This window comes from Aegilops tauschii, chromosome 5 (genome assembly GCF_002575655.3).
Source record: "Aegilops tauschii subsp. strangulata cultivar AL8/78 chromosome 5, Aet v6.0, whole genome shotgun sequence".
NCBI classification, from domain to species: Eukaryota; Viridiplantae; Streptophyta; class Magnoliopsida; order Poales; family Poaceae; genus Aegilops; species Aegilops tauschii.
Window position 1 is genome coordinate 455,506,026 of NC_053039.3, and position 22,484 is coordinate 455,528,509.

A 22,484-nucleotide genomic window follows, 5' to 3' on the forward strand; every position below is an offset into this window, starting at 1 on the left:
TGGCAGAACGCGATGATGGCCTTCGCTTTCACCATGATGTTCACCTGGATGCACCTGAGGACCTTTCGCTGGTCCATCCACAAGACTGAGTTGCCTCTGGTTTAAAGGGGGCGGGGGAGGAGGGTGCCATGGGTGGAGGAGAATATGTAGCCTGATGGCCTGGAATATCTAATTATGTAAGGAGGTGTGCCATGATCATGGATTCAGGAATTTTATCCCTAGTTGCTCTAAGCCTTTGACTTCTGTACTTTGTTAGATGAGGATTACTTGGGTTTAATATGATCTTTGGTAATGTGGCTGCCCAGGTATGAGTGCATTGCTGTTCGAGGTCTCAATCGGTAACAACACACGGGAGTTAATGCCTATTATGCTCTGTTATGTTATGCCATGAATATTGTGATTAGCTTGGTATAATGGATCAGTACATGGTTGTGAAATTGCTTCCATGCAAACTCACTCCCATTATTATGGCCGTGAAATTGACTTATTTGAAATACTAGCAGGTACATATGTGTCTGAATCTTTAGTCTATGTACTGTGCAAGCTTAAGTTAAGTCTATTGTAGAGAACTTATAAAAGAGCTATTTTCGCCAACACTTTGGCAAACACAAGCATAGCTCTTCTACAAGTACCATCTCTCAGGCTTTGCATAGCACTTGGGTAAACTAAAACACTGCAGTATGCAGTTCGGGAAACAGAATATATAGCTCCCTTACAGACCAAAATATTTCCTTGGCCAATCTGCTCATCACCACCCATTACATGCTTCCTGTGAATTTCCTTTAACAACCTCAAGTTCTACCAGCGAAAACAAGACTCTAGCGTAACCAGATAACCTGTGTTCTATCAATTTGTGCTGTCAATACTTTGAAAGAAAAATGAAAGCAATGGTGCATGACGCTTCCATTTTTCTTCTTCTTCTTCAAACTTGTTAGTTACACTTGCAGTATGTTCAAGCGTTGCGACATAATTTCACTGGATCAGAGTGCAGTTATGAAACCTCTTGTACATGCACTGTCAAAGAAGAAATGATCCCAGATTTTGCACACCACTTTGGCAAACTAAAACATTGCAGTACACACTGAAATGTCTAGCGCATGATAAAGCTAATAATTCCTAGGTTTTCTCCCTGTTAGGAAATATAGCTTCGCTTTCACTTGGATCATAACCAGATTTCCGCTGCAAACGACAAAATAAACACACAAAGGGTAAGATACGCTGAGGAGGAGAAAACACCGCAGCAGAGCGCATGTGATGGTGGTAATCACGACAGGCCAAACAAGCAAAGTGTTTAGCTCGCTGCAAGACGCAACAGAACATTGACAATTTACAATGTGCAATAGGGCGAAACAGATTGTTGTGACAACTTAACAGCCTTTTCTTCCACTTTGAGCAAAGCATACTAATACTAATATGGAAAAAAAATCAGACTCTTCCAAGAACTGAATTACTGTTAACTCATTTGCTTTTATCATTATTTCTATGTCTCAGGCTCTCAGCCCTTTAATTTGTCTTCCAGAGTCCTCAATGCCAGCTTAAACTTGTATGCTTGCAGGAAGGACAACTTGCAGAAAAGGTTATAATAAATACAGTTAATACTGCTACCACGTACTAGAGGAAATGCAGTCACCTACTGCTCTTCCTTGATGCCGCCCTGGTCACTCTCGGCATAGGTGCCATCCATGAGCTTCCTGGTATAATTCTTCTCCCCATTGCATCTCTGTTTCAAAGTAAACATAACAAAGGTCAGGACGGAGATAATTAAGTATCCTAATATCAAATGGACAACAAAGACGACTGGCTAGTACAATGACAGGAAAATATTACGTACGCTAGAAAGTCAAAATGGCATTTATTTTTAAACTCCAGGGGTATAGGTTAAATGTCTTGATATCGCATACATGCAACTTTCCACTATACAGCACTGCAGTAAAACAAACCTCTAATCGTAGAAGAACAAATGACAAGCAATCACAAGTTAGCCACAGTCAACTTGTAGCATTGTCCACTGGAAGGAAAATTTTCACTACGATATATCTGAATTAGGAACCATGCATAAGAAATATACAATCCACTAAACAAGCATCCTTCCAATATATACATCATCATACTGAAAAAAAATTCTACTTTTGTAGTCCAAACATTTTAGTTTCGCATTTAAGTGCGACTGATAGTTTAGAGAACAGTGATGCAGCAGAATGATGGTCCAAGCTAAGATAACAAACAAGCCATTTTTCACCGCCACCATGAATTTACTACTCCCTTCGTCCCGAATTACTTGTCTTAGATTTGGTCTAGATACGGATGTATCTAGACACGTTTTAGTGCTAGATACATCTGTAGCTAGACAAATCTAAGACAGTAAATTGGGACAGAGGTAATATTATGAAACTGTGAGAAGAACAAATTCAGAAGAATGCCATACGTTGTGGAACACAAGTGTTAACAGAAGTAACCATTCCCAGTATCCTGCCTGTCGTAGTATCATACTTCAGTACATGTCAAGCAAACGACAATGACAGCCATCGACACTATCGAATCTAATTCTCTAACTAGTCTTGAGTCCATATAAATCCTTCCATTCTCTAAGAGCATCTACAGCCGGACTCCCCAAATTGACCAGGCGGACGCAGGACCACTGACCTGACAGGAGAGAGAAGGAAAAAGTTGATCCAACCGGACCCCACTCAAAGCCTCCCTAAACGTCCGGGCTGTCCAACAGTCCTCATATTGCCCCCATTTATCAACAGAACAAACACCTAAAGAATGTGGAGGACCTATGACATGCATGTGTCGATTCCTACGACACTGTGCATACTGATAATGCATAAATCAACATGTCTAATTTTGCAATATTTGTATAGACTCAGTGGCTCCATGTTTATGTTGTTTATTTTTTTCGTTAAACATTATAATGCTACAATGGATATAAAAAGTAAAAATTTTGTTCCAAAGTCATTATATATGTCACACATGGAAGCTTTTCAAAATGTTCTCATACATAAAATAAAGCATACACAAATTCTACCTTGGAAAACTGTCACCCCTTTCTGCAACAAGATGTTGCAGTCTTGACGAAGCAAATATATTTTTCAACCAATACAAAATTCTAAGCTATGGTGTCATGATGTGCCCAGCCTGTAAAAACGATGGATGGGTGTCTCACCCTCTTCTTCTTTCAATATAAGATACGCATACTCATGCGTATTCTAGAAAAAAAATCGAAGCTATTATCTTTATACATACAGTTTGCATGGGCCATCTAAAAATATGTTTCATGGGACCATTCTTGCTGACAGCTTCTTCTTTGTTGAGACTAGGGAGATGCATTTAAGATATTTACTACTCCCTCCGTCCCATAATATAAGAGCGTTTTTGACACTACTATATTTTATGGGACGGAGGGAGTAGTATCCAGAATTTGTTATCTGACCATTAACGCAAACTACTCATTTCACTAAGGAATTAGGAGTCAATTACTTGATATGACTGTTTAAAGCTCCACAGTTCACTTCACTAAGGATAGGAGAAGTCGGTTAGTTGATCTGACTGTTTACAGCTCCGCAATTTTTCAGAATATCCTAGCTCTCTTCAGATTCAGATATCTGAATGACTATCATGATACGCAAAAAGGATGTGAATTCTGAAATGCATGTTGTTATATGTTCTTAAACATTTAACAAGCTTAGGAAAAACATCGTCAAGCTTGTGACAAGAAAAGATGCGAAAACTCGCCATTATTATCATCCCTTGATCTTTTAGGCTTGTTTAAGGAAATAAGCACGGCAAGATCACTTCAGGCAAAATGTGCAACAACTGCAGCTGAAGCCTGATTTTGAAGATTGCAAGTTGGTAGGGCGTCAGTTGTCATTAGGATCGGTCCACCTTTGCCATGTACTAATTTTCATATATATTATTTATTACGAGTTGTTCTTTTACTTGATTTTAGCATCTGTTGGCAGTCCTTATACCAAAAAAATAGCAAGCGTCAAATATATTGTGAACAAATCATGTTAGAATTTTTCTTTTCACTGCACTATTCCTTAGTACAAATGATACCCAAGCAGATTCTTTGCCTTAGGGGCCCGTCATATTTAAAGGGACTCTTGCGTAATCTTTTGGCAACTAGGAAAATTCTATTTTCTTTAATCTATCCACATGGTCCTTCTCGACGCGCAAGGGACACCCTCATCATCCATGCAACACCCGTATTACAAAAGTGTGCCCCCTATAATGAGCACCAATAAGCGCCATGTAATATTACCACAGTACACAAGTGATTTCAAATCTTCTTATGGCAAGCATTCTTATGGAAAACATATTGTTAAAATATCTCAAAGGAATCAATCATATACCTAACACATTTCGACAGTGTAATGGACATACATTACAAATTCTGTAAGCTCAACAACGGCAGTATACATTCATGCAAAAAAAAGGGCAGTATACAGATAATCCAAGGGCCAAAAGACAAACCTTGCAGCATCATACTTGAGCGTTGGGAATGTGGGAGGCCAGATCATCATAAAAGGATGGATATTAAAACCCAAACGACCATTTTTTGCTTCATACACCTTACGCAGTGTCCTGCACTTGATGTCCAACTGGAGTGCACATTCACCCATCTTCAAGAACACAAAGTCACCATAGTCCACCACCTGGTTCAGTGTTAGGAGTCTATTCATCCTCGATTGTGCAACATGAATTCCTCAAGTTAGCACACATCTCACGCAAAAAAAAGGTATCCACCAGTGACCAGTTTCCCCCCTTGTAGAGCCAGATGCGAAGTTGAAACTCCTCAACATGGATGAGATATACACCAGAAGCATCATGAGCACGTGCCAACATAGTGGTGCCGGTGACGCCATGCGCCACACCTTGCGGAAGCCGAATTGTAGAGAGACTCAAGTCCGACAAATCCAAAACAATAATGGCACTCTCGGCAGCCGCCATGTAGATTTTATTATCAACGAGCACAGCTTTCAGTTTCCATCGTGGTTCAGGGAAGTTGTCTATGTCCAAGAGATGATGCGTCCATCGGGAACCATCTTGCAACATATATACGTGTAGGATAGATTCTGTTTCTGCGCGCCTGCTAGACTCCACATACAAGTAGTAGTAGGACATGCCATCCCCTTCTTCTTTGGAAAGAACTTGTTTGAAAGTGCAGTTACGCTCGAGTCCAGGGCGTGGGAGTTGTGGGAGGTTGGATAGATCTCTCTCGGGGCACAACAGGCAGTGCACTCTGGCTGAGTTTCCGCTTCTGCCATTGTACAAGGTGAAGAAGATGCTGCCGTTCTGGCAGTCCTGGATTGTAGCAGACCTGGCATTGTTGGTTTCCAATTTGAAGCTTGCACGGCGGACGACAACAGCAAGCTCTGGGGGCTGAGGCAGCACTGGGACAACACTGATGTCAAGCCGGGCGGAAGATCAAAGTCGTCGATGTAGAAGCCGAGGAGGCGGGGCGGGTGGAGCTCGCGGAAACGGCGAAGGAAGGCGCGGTCGGAGGCATGCCCTAGCCAGCGCTTGCAGACGAGGGCGGCGCAGACGAGGGTGGTGGGGAAACCGACGCGGAGAAGGATTTCGATGAGGAGGTCGTCATCGTCGAGCACCTTGGATACGGTGACTGCTGCGGCCGCCGGTGGCTGCCTCTCGCCTCCCATTTCTTTATTGGCGTCCGTGGGGAACGGGGTGGAGGAAGAGGAAACTGTCTGTATACCATTGCAATTTTTATCAATCTCTAAAATACCACTAAATATTTCGCTGTTGCGAAAATACCACTACTTTGAAAGTTCACATCCAAAATACCACTAAATATGTACTAACTGAAGCTAGCAGGGCATGGAAAAGACAATTCAGCCGTACCTGTTCACAAGATGGATTCTTCATGCCTTGTCTCCTTTTGTCACATCAATTTTCAGCAGCATAACGGCTGTATAACAGCAAGATGACATACCTAAACCCTAACATTTTAAAGACGATATAAGCGCAGCACCTTTAACAGAACTACAAAAGGACTGTCCGATGTTCAGAGTTCACACACACAAGCAAAAGACACGACAAATAAACTCTAGAAATGAAAGAGGAGGAGAAAGGGATTCACACTTGGCCGAAATTTCTTCCAAGATCGCCATGGACGAAGGCTGCAGCGCTTGTGGGGCGACGGTGGAAGAGGGCCTGGGGCCGGTGCCGAACAGAGGGGTTAGCGGCCGCCCCTCGTCGACTTGTAGCAGAGGGCTTGGGAGCTGGAGGTCAGGCTCCGCCTCCGCCTCGCCCAGCGAGATCTGTGGGTAGGCGACGCTGGCTGGCTTTGTGCGGCGGCGGGATGGGGAAGAGGGCACCAGCACCACCACCACCATGGGGATTGGGGAAGAGATGTGTGACATGTTCATGGGCCTAGCGTGACAATTCCGGCCCATCAAACTGTTAATCCAACTCTCCCTAGAAAAAAGGTCACTGTCAATGGAGATGAATTTCCTACTTCTGCTTTCACTACTGTATTTGAGTATGTGTTGCATACCTCAAGTCTAACAGTTTGATTGTTCGCTCTTAAAGTACATACTCCCTCCATCTCAAAAATAAGTGTCTCAATCTTATTACGAAATTGTTGTGCGTACGATGAATAGTGTGTACGACTTTGTACGATGTGATCTCACTCGTACGTCCAGTTGATCGAATGGCTGCTGAGGACTGTCGTACGCAAAATCGTACAAATTCATCGTACGTGTAGCAGTTCTCATCTTATTACAACTTTATACTAGAGTTAGTACAAAATAAAGACATTTATTTTAGAACGGAGGGAATATATGTGTACGCAAGATATTTATCATGATGTTTCCAGAATGAATTATTTAACCCGAGGATAGAAACATGACCTTCTCTTAATTTCTGGGCTCCTATAAAAGAGCTAACCATGTTAGCTTCCCTCTTATGAAGTACTCCCTCCGTCCCCAAAAAATTGTCTTAGATTCGTCTAGATACGGATGTATCTAATACTAAACCATGACTTGATAAATCCATATTTAGACAAATCTAAGACAAGAATTTTGGGACGGAAGGAGTACTCTAATACACAGTTTACCGCGTGGAATCGGAAGATGAAGATTTGTCATGGTCTTAACCCGCTGTTGGAATACCAGTCTGCCATAATGGGGGATACTTTAAGAACCAAGAAGATGAACACTAAAAAAAAAGTCAACTAGATGCATATGTTAATTTGTTTTCTCAGGTTTAACCAAAGTATTCCCCCTTGACTTTGTAAGACTACCAACACCACAAAGTAGCACTCCCTCTGTAAAGACGGAGGGAGTATTTAGCAGCAATGGACTGGCAGAAGCTCAAACTATTATGCTTGAAGCTGTGGCACGAAGGAAGGTCCATCCAAGTGCTTACTGTGACCGATTATTACACATTAAACTTGTGACCGATTATTACATATATTATCATAACACATGGAACTTGCAACAACCTGTTTCATACAAGGTGCTTCCAAATTGATTGCACGTAATAACAGATCAATCAACTAGTATGAAATAAGTATTACTTCCTGCGTCGCATAATATAAGACGCAGGTAGCAAAAACGTCTTATATTATACTCAAAGGACGGAGGACGGATGGAGTAGCTGAAAATTCATCCTACTCGTTTCGAGGGTAGTCTCCACTCTCGTATCCATAGTCTCCGGCAGCAAACTTGTCCTCGGGGTAGAACCCTGCAACAATCCGCCTCTCGGCCCACCACCTGCGGTGCATCCTCCTCCTACAACGGGTCGAGCCATGGTGGCACGAGTACTCCAGGAACACCCTTCCGACCCCTGCGACCACGGGAGCGCCCGCCAGGGCTGGGCCGTGGGATGACGACCCTCACTAGGTTGCCATATTTGCGCGCCCAAATCATGACATCCCGTAGGAAGTCCTGGTAGAAGTCGTCCTCCTCGATGTGGTCGTCCGATGAGAGCATCCGAGTCAGTAACACCACCTTGGTCGCGGCTCCGTCATACTGGTCCTCCTCTCGATATTTTCTCATTTTTGTCGGGCGTCCGTCATGCTGGTCCTGATCATCTCGGTATTTTCTAGTAATTTTTTCCATGCGTCGGCGTTGTGGGTGGCCTGGCGGGTAGTAGCCAATCTGCCAGCCCGAAGCAGCATCATATCCGACGGCTGCTGACAAACCAACATTAAGTTAGATTTTGTACTCCCTTCGTTCAAAACTAATTGAAAAAATATGCCTAGATTTACAACATCAGGTGTTTATAAGACGGAAATGTATCTAGAACGTATTGACATTTTTCTAGATTAATTAATAACTACTCCCTAATTTCATAATATAATAGCGTTCTTAACATTAGTGGGTGTAGGACCGATTGACATCAAGAAACACCCGAGTAACAAAAGAACTCCCCAACTATAAGCCCTAAGTTTCAGATCCCGCAATCAGGTTGGGGGGGTCGAAGAAAAGAAAAAGGGTCAATTCGTAGTACAAGTAGATAGAATAGAGAGGGAAACGGAGACGGTGACCTTGAGCTGCTCGTAGCTATAGTAGTCGGGCGTGGCATCGGGGAGTGGGTGGCAGAGGGAAGTTGGGCATGCCGGCAGATTGAAGGCGTCGTAGACCTTGCAGTCGACCACGCGATCGATTCGATTCCGGCGGTGGGGAGTGGGATCCATCGCTCGATCAATCGATGCGTGGGATTTGTAACTTCCCTGCCCTCGTAGTCAGATCATATATCCGGTGTAGGTTAGGCGAGGAGATAGCCGGTCTGGTCGGGTTGCTCCTATATATCCAGGCCGGGCCGAGCGAGAGTCGGTTTGGTTGCGCTCCAACATGCATCTTGTACGAGTACTACTCAGATATTCCTCAAAAAAAAAGTACTACTCAGATCAGAGAGCTATTCACCTCAAAAAGAAAAGATCAGAGAGCTATAATAAGGCCCTGTTCGGATACTATCCGCTCCGCCCCAACAACTCCCGAAGCGGACGGAGCGCCAGCAATATTGCTGGGAGCGGCTCAGACCGCGCTCCTCGCGCGGAGCGGAGTTAACAGACGGGAGAGTCGGAGAGATTCCGAACACGCCTTAAGTAAAACCCGGATCCCACATTCACCGAAACTTCTAGTCTGTTGGACTAATTTTCATAAGCGAGCTCCACCATCCGATCTCGGCCTTGAGCAACCTCGCCCTTTTGATGTTTCACCGATCCATGTGACCCATTGGAATTTTTTTTAAGATGGCATTGGTGGGCTATTCGGTGGTTTGGCCGGGATAAAGTCAGGATTTTACATAGAGACATATAAGAACCCCTCGTTCTAGTGAGAGAACCCTAGCTGCCTCCCGCTTCCTCCCCCCCCTATTCACCCACACCTCCTCCACTCGCCCGCTGTCAACACCAACCACCCTGCCCCATGATCGCAGCAGGACATCGACACTCGCTCTCCCTCTCCTCGCAGGTCACTGCCACTCGCCCACCCCTCTGAGCGCAACAGACGGCCAAAAAGAGGGGCACGACACCACCCCTGGTCGCAACCCTTGGGAGCTCAGCCCCCCCCGTCTCGCCCTCTTCGCTACCGCCGCTTCTCATCCCTTCTCGCAGTGCCAGACCTATAGAATCGCAAGCTTGGAGTGCAACAGTTCAAAGTTTACACTAAACATCATCATAATCTCAACAAATACTCTTAAAATAACAAAAACTTGATCTATATTTAGTGTTAACTATATAGTAAATTTTATTATAGAAATCTGGAGGGGGTGTCATGGCACCCACGACACCCCCACTAAATCCGCCCCTGCCCTCTCGTGCTCCTCGCCGGTGTGCGCCGCCACACCCGCGCCACCCTAGCTCGCACGTCATTATCTCAGCCAGTAAGCTTGACACACTTCTTAGTGTTGTTGGAGGCACAAGTGAAGTTTTCTTTTTGTTGCGGAACTTATTATTGGTTTAGGAAATTTGTACTTACGCGAATTGATACCTTGATTTCTCACTGAAGCAAAATCTTGTTACTTCCTATGAACCCTTGCACTTCACTAGTAGAAAAAGGGTCAAATGTGAAGCACATTAGTGCCGGTTTGATTTTGAGCCGGCACTAATGTGTGCATTAGTGCCGGTTCCAACGGCTAGCCGGACGCTCTCATTAGTACCGGTTCGTGGCGAACCTTTAGCACCAGTTCGTGCCACGAACCAGTACTAAAGTGAGTGGTGGCAGGATGTTGTCAGTCTGGGGCCCCTCCAGCACCTTTAGTACTGGTTCGTGGCATGAACCGGTGCTAAAGGTCATCCTACATAAACCCTTCGTCCACCCGAGCTCGCTCTGTTCTTCCCCTTTCCCCTCTCCTCTTTGTTCTTCCCCTCTTCCTCTCGAGCTCATCACACATTTTGCCCAAAATTTGACAAGATTTGAAGGCCCTCATCCATTCAAATGATCACAAAGGTTAGCAACTTTGTCCTTTCATCTCTCATTGCTAGATTAGCTCTTGCAATGCTTTGTATAGTGAATAATTTGTGAGTTTAGTAATTTGGGAGGAATTATATGTGCTAGTATTTGATTTATATGCAATTTGAGGTCAAAAATAACACTTAGTTTGCATATGTAGGTGTGGTTTACTTAGTGCCTTCTAAATCTCCGTCGTAACCACCGTCGATCGCCCGCACCGTCCCGTCGCCGGCACCACCTTGTGGTGAGCCTCTTGTTCATGAATGTTTTACATTACCAAATTGATGTTTGTGTGATTTGGATATATAGTTACTCGTATAATTATCTTACCCGTACGTTGTTTGTTATACATAATGCCATGGTTTTGATATCCGTCCCCGTCGGCCCTCGTCCTTGTTATGATTCGGATGTGGTATATTCTCTTTTAAAACTAGTTATTGCATTTCGTGTTTATGACAAATTATGCCCATCAAGTTGACATAGATATTTTTATCTAGGAGGTATGTGAACCGGAAATTCCAACCGACCCTATTGTCGAGAGGTTAAATTTAGTTGAAAGAGAAAACGAGTATTTGAAAGAAAAATTGAAAAGAATTGAAGGGGAGAAGATGGAATTGGAGTTGCATGTTGCCGATGTCGTCGATGATCACAAGATCAAGATGGAGAAAATGCGCTTGAAGATTAGAAAGATTAGAAAATATGCCATTGATAGTGAGGCTTGGTATCATTATGCTGTTGGATCAATTGTTACCTTAGTTGCGATCTTGATCGCATTTGTTGTTGCATTTAAATGCTTTAGCTAGAGAGTTATTTGTTTGTTGCATTTAAGTGTTGTATGAACTATATATATGTATGAACTTGTATTAATTTGGTCTTTTCGGTGTTGTGTAATGAAGATGAGCCGACAATGGATGTATGATGACCGATACTCTCCCGAGTTCATTAATGGCGTGCATACTTTTCTGCTTGCGGCTGAGGCAAACAAGCAGGCGGATGGTTTTATGCCTTGTCCATGTGCTGTCTGTAAGAATGATCACAATTACTCTACGTCAAGAACCATTCACGTCCACCTGTTTAAGTCCGGTTTCATGCCCCACTATAATGTTTGGACCAAGCACGGAGAAAGAGGGGTTATGATGGAAGACAATGAGGAAGAAGAGGACAACGACAGCTATCCTGGACATGGGTTCCCTGAATACGATGATACAACAATGGGGGAAGAAGCTGAGCCGGCAATGTGGGAAGAAGCTGGAGAAGAGGCATCAGATGAGCCCGCTAAAAATCTAGGTCGGGCCATATCCGATGCAAAGAGAAACTGCGCAAGTGATTTGAAGAAGAAGAAGTTGCAGCGCATGTTAGAGGATCACAAGAAATTGTTGTACCCGAATTGCGAAGCTGACAAGAAAAAGTTGGGCACCACACTGGAATTGCTGCAATGGAAGGCAGAGAATGGTGTATCTGACAAGGGATTTGAAAAGTTGCTGGTAATGATAAAGAATATGCTTCCAAAGGACAACGAATTGCCCGAGAGTACGTATGAAGCAAAGAAGGTTGTCTGCCCTCTAGGGTTAGAGGTGCAGAAGATACATGCATGCCCTAATGACTGCATCCTCTGCCGCGGTGAGTACGAGGATTTGAACGCTTGCCCGGTATGCGGTGCATTGCGCTATAAGATCAGCCGCGATGACCCTAGTGATGTCGAGGGCGAGCGCCCCAGAAAGATGATTCCTGCCAAGGTGATGTGGTATGCTCCTATGATACCACGATTGAAACGTTTGTTCCAAAACAAAGAGCATGCCAAGGCGATGCCATGGCATAGAGAAGGCCGTAAGAAAGACGGAAAGTTGAGAGTACCCGCTGACGGGTCGTAGTGGAGAAAAATCGAGAGAAAGTACGGGAAGGAGTTTGCAGATGACGCAAGGAACGTATGGTTTGGTCTAAGCGTAGATGGCATTAATCCTTTTGGGGAGTAGAGCAGCAACCATAGCACCTGGCCTGTGACTCTATGTTTGTATAACCTTCCTCCTTAGTTGTGCATGAAGCGGAAGTTCATTATGATGCCAGTGCTCATCCAAGGCCCTAAGCAACCCGGCAACGACATTGATTTGTACCTAAGGCCATTAGTTGAAGAACTCTTACAGCTGTGGAATGGAACAGGTGTACGTGCGTGGGATGAGCACATGGGGGAAGAATTTGACCTAAAGGCGTTGTTGTTCGTGACCATCAATGATTGGCCTGCTCTCAGTAACCTTTCAGGACAGACAAACAAGGGATACCGCGCATGCACGCACTGTTTGGATGATACCGACAGTATATATTTGGACAATTGTAGGAAGAATGTGTACCTGAGACATTGTCGATTTCTTCCGAGCAGGCATCCCGTAAGAAAGAAAGGCAAGCATTTCAAAGGTGAGGCGGATCACCGGACGAAGCCTCGCCACCGTACTGGTGCTGATGTACATGGGTCAAGGATTTGAAGGTAGTCTTTGGAAAGGGTCCTGGTGGACAACCTGTTTCAAATGACGCTGATGGACGCGCACCCATGTGGAAGAAGAAATCTATATTTTGGGACCTGCCCTATTGGAAAGACCTAGAGGTCCGCTCCGCAATCGACGTGATGCACGTGGCGAAGAATCTTTGCGTGACCCTGCTTGGCTTCTTGGGCGTGTATGGGAAGACAAAAGATACACCTGAGGCACGGGAGGACCGGCAACGTATGCACGAAAAAGACGGCATACATCAGGGTCATGCCAGCTACGCTCTTACCAAAGAAGAGAAGGAAATCTTCTTTCAATGCCTGCTCAGTATTAAGGTACCGTCTGGCTTCTCGTCGAATATAAAGGGAATAATAAACATGGCAGAGAAAAAGTTCCAGAACCTAAAGTCTCATGACTGCCACGTGATTATGACGCAACTGCTTCCGGTTGCATTGAGGGGGCTTCTACCGGATAACGTTCGATTAGCCATTGTGAAGCTATGTGCATTCCTCAATGCAATCTCTCAGAAGGTAATTGATCCAGAAATCATACCAAGGTTAGAGAATGATTTGGTGCAATGTCTTGTCAGTTTCGAGTTGGTGTTCCCACCATCCTTCTTCAACATCATGACGCATGTCCTAGTTCACCTATGCGAAGAGATTAACGTTTTGGGTCCTATATTTCTACACAATATGTTCCCCTTTGAGAGGTTCATGGGAGTCTTAAAGAAATATGTTCATAACCGTGCTAGGCCAGAAGGAAGCATCTCCAAGGGCCATGAAAATGAGGAGGTCATTGAGTTTTGTATTGACTTTATTCCTGACCTTAAGCCGATTGGTGTTCCTGAATCGCGGCATAAGGGCAGACTGGATGGAAAAGGCACACTAGGAGGGAATCAAATAATATGTATGGACGGACATTTTCTCACTGAAGCACACTACACAGTTCTACAGAATTCCGCCTTGGTGGCTCCGTATATGGACGAACACAAGAATTTTCTACGCTCCAAACACCCGGAGCGGTCTGATGACTGGATTACACGTGAACAAACCAGGAGATTCGCCGGCTGGTTGCAGACACGTACCATGCATGACGCCTCTATTGAAGATGACCTGTACTCGCTGTCCCAGTTACCATCTTCGAATATAATGACTTTCAAAGGGTACGAGATAAATGGTAATACATTTTACACGATCGCCCAAGATAAGAAGAGCACCAACCAAAACAGTGGTGTCCGCTTTGATGCAACAACCAAGACGGGAAAGGAAACATATTCTGGTTACATAGAGGACATATGGGAACTTGACTATGGACGTGGTTTGAAGGTCCCTTTGTTTCGGTGCAAATGGGTCAATATGACATGAGGCGGGGTAACGGAAGACCCGCAGTACGGAATGACAACAGTCGATCTCAACAATCTTGCGTATGCAGACGAACCATTCGTCCTAGCCAATGATGTGGCATAGGTTTTCTATGTGAATGACATGTCTACCAAGCCGAGAAAAAGAAAAGATAAGGAAGCAAATGCATCATACGATGAGCCAAAGCGCCACATAGTTCTTTCTGGGAAGAGAAACATCGTGGGAGTGAATGAAAAGACAGACATGTCAGAAGATTATGAAAAGTTTGATGAAATTGCTCCATTCAGAGTGAATATTGACCCAAGCATCCAGTTAAATGATGAAGATTTTCCATGGCTACGGCGCAAAGGGACACACGCGAAGAAAAAGTTTCACACCCAAAGATCTGGGATGTGATCGGCTTCACTATCATCACTTTCTTCTGTTTTTCACACCCAGGAGGGAATCTCTGTAATAGTTAGGGTAGTTATGTGTTTTGGCATTTGAAACGCGAAGAAATTTTATGTGCAAACAAATTCTTTCATGCATTTACTGATTTTTCAGCTAAATGACCCTGGAATTGAAAAGCATTTCAAATGAACTCAGAAAAGGTTAAAAGTTGGCATGGTATCATAATTTCACCCACATAGCATGTGCAAAAAAGTAGAGAGGGTTACCGCAAAAACTGGATGCACTTCGTGTACAAAATGGACAATCTCTTTCGAAGTATCAGGGTTTCGGACGAAAACTCATCTGTTACAAAGGCATTTCATTTTTTAAATAACCTAAGCATTATCAAATTGAATATAATGATAAAACACACTAATATTAAACATAGAAAAAAGAATCACTGAAAAATCTATTTTCAAAGTTAAGTTATTCACAAACTAGTGATTCACACAAATTTCAAATAATTCAAAATTTAAATTATACAAATTTGAAAACTACCGGCACTAACAGAAAGTTTGTAATTTTTTGTACGTAAAGCAAAAATATTCACAAAGAAACTCTAAATACAGAAAAAAAAAACTCAAAAATAAATAAAACAAAAATAAATAAAGCAAAATAAAAAAGAAAATAAAAAAGCCCGCCTACTGGGCCAGAGCGGCCTGCATACGACTAGAAACCGAACGTGTTGTTGGGCCAGGACGCAGGCCCGCAAAGGCCCAGTAGGCCCACAGGGCAGCACAGAACAGGTAGGCCCAGTAAGCCTGCTTTGGAGAGGAGCTTGAAAGAGCTACCGCAATCCAATCATTTAAAAAATGTTACTTTTGCGGGCATATAGTATTTGTTGTCGACGATGCCCGGCCCGCATCCTCGCCGTCGACCCATTCGCGACGACGTCCGGCTGACCCATGTCCGGGACTGGGCTCCGCCGGGCTGGCACTGGGAGGTGCTGAAGAAAATATGCCCTAGAGGCAATAATAAAGTTATTATTTATTTCCTTATATCATGATAAATGTTTATTATTCATGCTAGAATTGTATTAACCGAAAACATAATACTTGTGTGAATACATAGACAAACAGAGTGTCACTATTATGCCTCTACTTGACTAGGTCGTTAATCAAAGATGGTTATGTTTCCTAACCATTGACATGAGTTGTCATTCTGCTATTGCTTTCTTCATGACTTATACATGTTCCTATGACTATGAGATTATGCAACTCCCGTTTACTGGAGGAACACTTTGTGTGCTACCAAACGTCACAACGTAACTGGGTGATTATAAAGGTGCTCTACAGGTGTCTCCGAAGGTACTTGTTGGATTGGCGTAATTCGAGATTAGGATTTGTCACTCCGATTGTCGGAGAGGTATCTCTGGGCCCACTCGGTAATGCACATCACTATAAGCCTTGCAAGCATTGCAACTAATGAGTTAGTTGCGCAATGATGTATTACAGAACGAGTAAAGAGACTTGCCGGTAACGAGATTGAACTAGGTATTGAGATACCGACGATCGAATCCCGGGCAAGTAACATACCGATGACAAAGGGAACAACGTATGTTGTTATGCGGTTTGACCGATAAAGATCTTCGTAGAATATGTAGGAGCCAATATGAGCATCCAGGTTCCGCTATTGGTTATTGACTGGAGATGTGTCTCGGTCATGTCTACATAGTTCTCGAACCCGTAGGGTCCGCACGCTTAAAGTTTGATGACGCTTATATTATGAGTTTATGTGTTTTGATGTACCGAAGATAGTTCAGAGTCCCGGATGTGATCACGGACATGACGAGGAGTCTCGAAATGGTCGAGACATAAAGATTGATATATTGGAAGCCTATATTTGGATATCGGAAGTGTTCCAGGTGAAATCGGGATTTTACCGGAGAACTGGGGGTTACCGGAACCCCCCGAGGGTTTAATGGGCCTACATGGGCCTTAGCGGAGAAGAGGAGAGGCGGCCAGGGCAGGCCGCGTGTTGGGAATCGTAGCATAATTTTAAAATTTTCCTACGCTCACCAAGATGCATCTATGGAGTATACTAGCAACGAGGGGAAAGGAGTGCATCTACATACCCTTGTAGATCGCGAGCGGAAGCGTTCCAATGAACGTGGATGACGGAGTCGTACTCGCCGTGATCCAAATCACCGATGACTGAGTGCCGAACGGACGGCACCTCCGCGTTCAACACACGTACGGTGCAGCGATGTCTCCTCCTTCTTGATCCAGCAAGGGGGAAGGAGAGGTTGATGGAGATCCAGCAGCACGACGGCGTGGTGGTGGATGTAGCGGGTCTCGGCAGGGCTTCGCCGAGCTTCTGCGAGAGGGAGAGGTGTAGCAGGGGAGGAGGGAGGCGCCCAAGGCTGAGATGTTGCTGCCCTCCCTCCCCCCCTTTATATAGGCCCCCTGGGAGGGGGGGGGCGCCGGCCAAACCCCATCTAGGGTGGGGGGCGGCGGCCAAGGGGGTGCCTTGCCCCCCAAGGCAAGTGGGAAGCCCCCCCACCCTAGGGTTTCCAACCCTAGGCGCATGGGGGGAGGCCCATGGGGGGGCGCCCAGCCCACTAGGGGCTGGTTCCCTTCCCACTTCAGCCCTCCGGGATAGGTGGCCCCACCCGGTGGACCCCCGGGACACTTCCGGTGGTCCCGGTACAATACCGGTAACCCCCGAAACTTTCCCGGTGGCCGAAACTTGACTTCCTATATATAATTCTTCACCTTCAGACCATTCCGGAACTCCTCGTGACGTCCGGGATCTCATCCGGGACTCCGAACAACTTTCGGGTTTCCGCATACACGTATCTCTACAACCCTAGCGTCATCGAACCTTAAGTGTGTAGACCCTACGGGTTCGGGAGACATGTAGACATGACCGAGACGCCTCTCCGGTCAATAACCAACAGCGGGATCTGGATACCCATGTTGGCTCCCACATGTTCCACGATGATCTCATCGGATGAACCACGATGCCGAGGATTCAATCAATCCCGTATACAATTCCCTTTGTTACTCGGTATGTTACTTGCCCGAGATTCGATCGTCGGTATCCCAATACCTTCTTCAATCTCGTTATCGGCAAGTCTCTTTACTCGTACCGCAATGCATGATCCCGTGACTAACGCCTTAGTCACATTGAGCTCATTATGATGATGCATTATCGAGTGGGCCCAGAGATACCTCTCCGTCACACGGAGTGACAAATCCCAGTCTCGATCCGTGCCAACCCAACAGACACTTTCGGAGATACCCGTAGTGCACCTTTATAGTCACCCAGTTACGTTGTGACGTTTGGCACACCCAAAGCACTCCTACGGTATCCGGGAGTTGCACGATCTCATGGTCTAAGGAAAAGATACTTGACATTGGAAAAGCTCTAGCAAACGAAACTACACGATCTTTTATGCTATGCTTAGGATTGGGTCATGTCCATCACATCATTCTCCTAATGATGTGATCCCGTTATCAATGACATCCAATGTCCATAGTCAGGAGACCATGACTATCTGTTGATCAACGAGCTAGTCAACTAGAGGCTTACTAGGGACACGTTGTGGTCTATGTATTCACACATGTATTACGATTTCCGGATAACACAATTATAGCATGAACAATAGACAATTATCATGAACAAGGAAATATAATAATAACCATTTATTATTGCCTCTAGGGCATATTTCCAACAGTCTCCCACTTGCACTAGAGTCAATAATCTAGTTACATTGTGATGAATCGAACACCCATAGAGTTCTGGTGTTGATCATGTTTTGCTCTAGGGAGAGGTTTAGTCAACGGATCTGCTACATTCAGGTCCGTATGTTCTTTACAAATATCTATGTCTCCATTTTGAACACTTTCACGAATGGAGTTGAAGCGACGCTTGATATGCCTGGTCTTCCTGTGAAATCTGGGCTCCTTCGCAAGGGCAATAGCTCCAGTGTTGTCACAGAAGAGAGTCATCGGGCCCGACGCATTGGGAATCACCCCTAGGTCGGTAATGAACTCCTTCATCCAGACTGCTTCCTGTGCTGCCTCCGAGGCTGCCATGTACTCCGCTTCACATGTAGATCCCGCCACGACGCTTTGCTTGCAGCTGCACCAGCTTACTGCTCCTCCATTCAAAATATACACGTATCCAGTTTGTGACTTCGAGTCATCCAGATCTGTGTCGAAGCTAGCGTCGACGTAACCCTTTACGACGAGCTCTTCGTCACCTCCATAAACGAGAAACATATCCTTAGTCCTCTTCAGGTACTTCAGGATATTCTTGACCGCTGTCCAGTGTTCCATGCCGGAATTACTTTGGTGCCTTCCTACCAAACTTACGGCAAGGTTTACATCAGGTCTGGTACACAGCATGGCATACATAATAGACCCTATGGCCGAGGCATAGGGGATGACACTCATCTTTTCTCTATCTTCTGTCGTGGTCGGGCATTGAGCCGTGCTCAATTGCACACCTTGGAATACAGGCAAGAACCCCTTCTTGGACTGATCCATATTGAACTTCTTCAATATCTTGTCAAGGTATGTACTCTGTGAAAGACCAATGAGACGTCTCGATCTATCTCTATAGATCTTGATGCCTAATATATAAGCAGCTTCTCCAAGGTCCTTCATTGAAAAACACTTATTCAAATAGGCCTTTATACTTTCCAAGAATTCTATATCATTTCCCATCAATAGTATGTCATCCACATATAATATGAGAAATGCTACAGAGCTCCCACTCACTTTCTTGTAAACACAGGCTTCTCCATAAGTCTGTGTAAACCCAAACGCTTTGATCATCTCATCAAAGTGAATGTTCCAACTCCGAGATGCTTGCACCAACCCATAGATTGAGCGCTGGAGCTTGCATACTTTGTTAGCATTCTTAGGATCGACAAAACCTTCCGGCTGCATCATATACAACTCTTCCTTAAGGAAGCCGTTAAGGAATGCCGTTTTGACGTCCATCTGCCATATCTCATAATCATAGTATGCGGCAATTGCTAACATGATTCGGACGGACTTCAGCTTCGCTACGGGTGAGAAAGTCTCATCGTTGTCAACTCCTTGAACTTGTCGATAACCCTTAGCGACAAGTCGAGCTTTGTAGATGGTCACATTACCATCTGCGTCCGTCTTCTTCTTAAAGATCCATTTGTTTTCTATGGCTCGCCGATCATCGGGCAAGTCAGTCAAAGTCCATACTTCGTTTTCATACATGGATCCTATCTCGGATTTCATGGCTTCTAGCCATTTGTCGGAATCCGGGCCCGCCATCGCTTCTTCATAGTTCGAAGGTTCACCGTTGTCTAACAACATGATTTCCAGGACAGGGTTGACGTACCACTCTGGTGCGGAACGTGTCCTTGTGGACCTACGAAGTTCAGTAACTTGATCCGAAGCTTCATGATCATCATCATTAACTTCCTCCCCAGTCAGTGTAGGCACCACAGGAACATTTTCCCGCGCTGCGCTACTTTCCGGTTTAGAAGGGGTGACTATCACCTCATCAAGTTCCACTTTCCTCCCACTCAATTCTTTCGAGAGAAACTCCTTCTCCAGAAAGGACCCGTTCTTGGCAACGAAGATCTTGCCTTCGAATCTGAGGTAGAAGGTATACCCAATAGTTTCCTTAGGGTATCCTATGAAGATGCATTTTTCCGACTTGGGTTCGAGCTTTTCAGGTTGAAGTTTCTTGACATAAGCATCGCATCCCCAAACTTTTAGAAACGACAGCTTAGGTTTCTTCCCAAACCATAATTCATACGGTGTCGTCTCAACGGATTTCGACGGAGCCCTATTTAAAGTGAATGCGGCAGTCTCTAAAGCATAGCCCCAAAATGAGAGCGGTAAATCGGTAAGAGACATCATAGATCGCACCATATCCAATAGAGTGCGATTACGACGTTCGGACACACCATTTCTCTGAGGTGTTCCAGGCGGCGTGAGTTGTGAAAATATTCCACATTTCCTTAAGTGTGTACCAAATTCGTGACTTAAATATTCTCCACCACGATCTGATCGTAAGAATTTTATTTTCCTGTCACGTTGATTCTCAACTTCACTCTGAAATTCCTTGAACTTTTCAAAGGTTTCAGACTTGTGTTTCATTAGGTAGACATACCCATATCTACTTAAGTCATCAGTGAGAGTGAGAACATAACGATATCCTCCGCGAGCCTCAACACTCATTGGACCGCACACATCGGTATGTATGATTTCCAATAAGTTGGTCGCTCGCTCCATTGTTCCGGAGAACGGAGTCTTGGTCATCTTACCCATGAGGCATGGTTCGCACGTGTCAAATGATTCGTAATCAAGAGACTCCAAAAGTCCATCTGCATGGAGCTTCTTCATGCGCTTGACATCAATGTGACCAAGGCGGCAGTGCCACAGATATGTGGGACTATCGTTATCAACTTTACATCTTTTGGTATTCACACTATGAACATGTGTAACATCACGTTCGAGATTCATCAAGAATAAACCCTTGACCAGCGGGGCATGACCATAAAACATATCTCTCAAATAAATAGAACAACCATTATTCTCGGATTTAAATGAGTAGCCATCTCGAATTAAACGAGATCCAGATACAATGTTCATGCTCAAAGCTGGCACTAAATAACAATTATTGAGGTTTAAAACTAATCCCGTGGGTAGATGCAGAGGTAGCGTGCCGACGGCGATCACATCGACCTTGGAACCATTCCCGACGCGCATCGTCACCTCGTCCTTCGCCAGTCTCCGTTTATTCCGTAGTTCCTGTTTTGAGTTACAAATATGAGCAACCGCACCGGTATCAAATACCCAGGAGCTACTACGAGTACTGGTAAGGTACACATCAATTACATGTATATCACATATACCTTTGGTGTTGCCGGCCTTCTTTTCCGCTAAGTATTTGGGGCAGTTCCGCTTTCAGTGACCACTTCCCTTGCAATAAAAGCACTCAGTTTCAGGCTTGGGTCCATTCTTTGACTTCTTCCCAGTAACTGGTTTACCGGGCGCGGCAACTCCCTTGCCGTCCTTCTTGAAGTTCTTCTTACCCTTGCCCTTCTTGAACTTAGTGATTTTATTCACCATCAACACTTGATGTTCTTTTCTGATTTCCACCTCCGCTGATTTCAGCATCGAATATACCTCAGGAATGGTCTTTTCCATCCCCTGCATATTGTAGTTCATCACAAAGCTCTTGAAGCTTGGTGGAAGCGACTGAAGGATTCTGTCAATGACCGCGTCATCCGGGAGATTAACTCCCAGCTGAGTCAAGCGGTTGTGCAACCCAGACATTCTGAGTATGTGCTCACTTACAGAACTATTTTCCTCCATTTTACAGCTAAAGAACTTGTCGGAGACTTCATATCTCTCGACCCGGGCATGAGCTTGGAAAACTAATTTCAGCTCCTCGAACATCTCATATGCTCCATGTTTTTCAAAACGCTTTTGGAGACCCGGTTCTAGGCTGTAAAGCATGCCGCACTGAACGAGGGAGTAATCATCAGCACGTTGCTGCCAAGCGTTCATAACGTCTTGGTTCTGTGGGATTGGTGCATCACCTAGCGGTGCTTCTCAGACATAATCTTTCTTGGATACTATGAGGATGATCCTCAGGTTCCAAACCCAGTCCGTATAGTTGCTGCCATCATCTTTCAGCTTGGTTTTCTCTAGGAACGCGTTGAAATTGAGGACAACGTTGGCCATTTGATCTACAAGACATAGTGTAAAGTTTTAGACTAAGTTCATGATAATTAAGTTCATATAATCAAATTATTTAATGAACTCCCACTCAGATAGACATCCCTTTAG

General features: G+C 44.7%; 1 pseudogene; it reads right to left on the reverse strand.

Annotated features, from left to right (window-relative positions):
• Nucleotides 1-625: 625 nt before the first annotated feature.
• On the reverse strand, nt 626-6,395 carry LOC109772277 (uncharacterized; annotated as a pseudogene).
• Between the last annotated feature and the right edge of the window lie 16,089 nt (nt 6,396-22,484).